Raw genomic sequence first — 3,069 nt, 5'->3', positions numbered from 1 at the left:
AGAATTTTAAATATTGGGTCATTTGATGACCTAATAGAAATGATGGTAGATATATTTGTTTTGATTCTAACTTGAAAGTAAAGTCTTTAAATATAATGTTTGCTGTAGATTTTCAGTAAGTATATTTTGTCAGATTATAAAAATTCTTTTTTATTGCTAACTTTGGAAATGCTTCTTATAGGAGTCTTGAATTTTATCAAATGTTCTGTTTTGCATAATTCTGATGATCATGTGGTTTTTCTCTTCTGATCTGTTAACATCATGGTTTATCTTAATAGATATTTTTAGACTATCCTCACAGTCTTTGGTAGAGATGTATTTTTAAATATATTGCTAGATAGCATTTGCTAACATATGTTTAGGACCTTTATGTCTATGTTCCTAAGTGTGGTTTGCTTATAACTTTCATTGCATACTATCTTTGGTTTTGAATGTGTGGTTATATAAGTTGCAAACAAGAATTAGAGAGCTTTACCTCTTGTATTATCAGAAGTAGATAATAAAACAATAGAATTATTTATTCTTTAAAAATATTATCAAAGGTGGAGAGGAATAACAACTCTTCATGAGAATAGAATTCCAGTTAATAAATGCAAAAAGGCTTTTCCTGTGGGAGCTGATGGGTTGAGAGGAGCATGGTCTTCTCTCCCCACCATGGTGTGTGCTCGTCCACTTACATCAGTGTACTCTGAAAAGGGGGAGTCATCTGGCAAAAACGTCATTTTGTCTGCTGTATTCAAGGCTCCCATCTGTCCAAATACTGTGAGCTTTGTTCACATCAATTTGCACAAAAATAACAGAGAGTCCTATGCTGTCAGTGAATTAGCAAGTCATCAAACCAATGCAGAGTCTTAGGGCACTGGGAGAGTTGTGACTCAAGTTCCCAGAGTTTGAGGTGGTGGGGCTCACGGTTCTGGCCAGGGTGCTTTGGAAATATGTGTCAAGGAGGTCGCATGTTTGCTCCAACTACGACCTGGCACTGCTGGCACTGCAGAGTGAACATAACCCAAAAGCGGTATGCCATCTGTTCTGCCCTGGCTGCCCTGGTCTTACCAGCTCTGATCATGTCTAAAGGTCACTGATTGAGAAAGTCCTGAACTTCCTTTGGCATTTGAAGATAAAATTGAAGGCTACAAGAAGGTCAAGGCTGTTTTGCTTCTGAAGAAACTTAAGGCCTAGAATGATATAAAAAGGTCTATGTCTCTTAGTGAATGAGAGCTAGCAAGGGTAACGTCAGAAACCATTCTCGTATCCAGTACAGGGTATCTGGCATCATCTGTAATGAGAACATTAAGGCCTTCAAAAACATCCCTGTACTAACTCTACTTACTGTAAGCAAGCTGAACATTTTGAAACTCGCTCCTAGTGGGCTTGTGGGACCTTTCTACATTTGGACTGAAAGTGCTTTCTGGAAGTTAAATGAATTGTACATCACTGGACAGAAATCTGCTTCTCTCAAGAGTAACTGCAACCTTTCCCATGCACTAAATGATGAACACAGACCTTAGCTGAATCTTGAAAAGCCAGAGATCCAAAGAGTCCTCTAAGCACCATATGAAAAAATTCATCACAGAGTTCTGAAGAAGAATCCACTGAAAAACCTGAGAATCATGTTGAAACTTAACTCATATGCAAAGACCATGTGCCACACCATTCTTCTCCAAGCCAGGAATCACAAACGCTAGCTGGATAAAGCGGCAGCAGCACCAGAGGCCAAATCTGAGAAGGGGGTTGCAGGAAAACAGCCTGTGATAGGGAAGCAAGGAAAGGGAGCTGGTGCTAATGAGAACAGTGGTAACATTGCTAAGAAGCAGAAGCCTTTGGTTGGGAAAAAAGACTACAGCTACCAAGAAGCCAGCAGGTGGTAAGAAACCAGCAGAAAAGAAACCTACAACAGAAGAAAAGAAACCCGCTGCATAAACCCTTAAATGTGTTTATGCTATAAAGGTTAAAACATTTTGGACAGCTTATTTTGAATAAGCACCTTGTTCAAAACAGCAGTTTTTAAAAAGTAAAAATAGGGACCAGCAGTTGATGTAATGGCTATGTTGCTGGATTCCCATGTAGTCGACCGCCATTCGAGTCCCAAACCCGGTGGCTTAAACTCACACCAGGTGCGTGTGCGTGCGTGCCCGAGATCCCTAGAGTAGAATGGAGGAGAAGGAATTGTGGCATGGCCGTCCCCACTAGGGGGTGATTTCTCGCTTTCTGTCTCTCTGTCTCTGTCTTTCTGGTGAGCACACACGCCCTATAGCAAAAACCTCCCCAAAAAATAAAGTAAATAAATAAATAAAAATTAATGTAGAAAGGATGATAGAAATAGGATAAGATCATTAGGCAAAACAAACAAAAAAATGAATTCCTAGTCATTACAGGCAAAAATTATCTACAGATGCTAAAAGTATGTAGAACAATAGGGTATTTTCATAGTCTAAAAGTATCTTCTCATAAAATAGTTAGGATGTACCAGGAGAAAATAATCACCTGATAGCAGAGAAACTTGGCAAGCACTACCTTAAGCAAGTGACCAAAGTTAATGTTTTCAGTAACAAGACTTGTCAACAACATGTACCTCCTTAAATGATGCATTGAGAAGGTCATAACAGCATCTCTGTAATATTCTTGTCAAATGTTCAGAACCTCAGTATAATCTTGAGAAAATATCTGGGAGACCTAAATTATGGAGCATTCTGCAAAATAATTGCCAAGTGGTCTTCCAAAGTGTCAAGGACCTGAAAGATGACAGATGGCTGAGAAATTGTCAAAAATAACCAAAGACTAAGGCAACTAGTTTTAGCTATATTTGTAACTACATTTTAGATGCAGGTCATGTAAATAAGCTATAGCTGGATTTTACCCATTCACTACCTCATCTAGTAATTTTTTACTTCAGTTTAATCTATGAACAATGGTTCAGATTATTTATATATTACTTCTATCATTTTATTTTCTATTTTCTATATACCTTGCTCTTTGCATGGCTCATTTTTTCTTCCTTAATGCTTTCTTTTTTTTTTTTAAGAGGTTTTTATAGGGCACGTGCGTTCGCCAGACAGACAGAGAGAGACA

The 3,069-nt window shown here is 38.2% G+C and overlaps 1 pseudogene; it reads left to right on the top strand.

Moving 5' to 3' along the window:
* Positions 1–621: 621 nt before the first annotated feature.
* On the top strand, positions 622–1,920 carry LOC102496180 (60S ribosomal protein L4 pseudogene; annotated as a pseudogene).
* Positions 1,921–3,069: the final 1,149 nt, after the last annotated feature.

This window comes from Tupaia chinensis, unplaced genomic scaffold (assembly GCF_000334495.1).
Source record: "Tupaia chinensis unplaced genomic scaffold, TupChi_1.0 Scaffold000597_1, whole genome shotgun sequence".
NCBI classification, from domain to species: Eukaryota; Metazoa; Chordata; class Mammalia; order Scandentia; family Tupaiidae; genus Tupaia; species Tupaia belangeri.
Note: the sequence above shows the minus strand (reverse complement) of the source record. Positions and strands in the feature narration are given on the sequence as shown.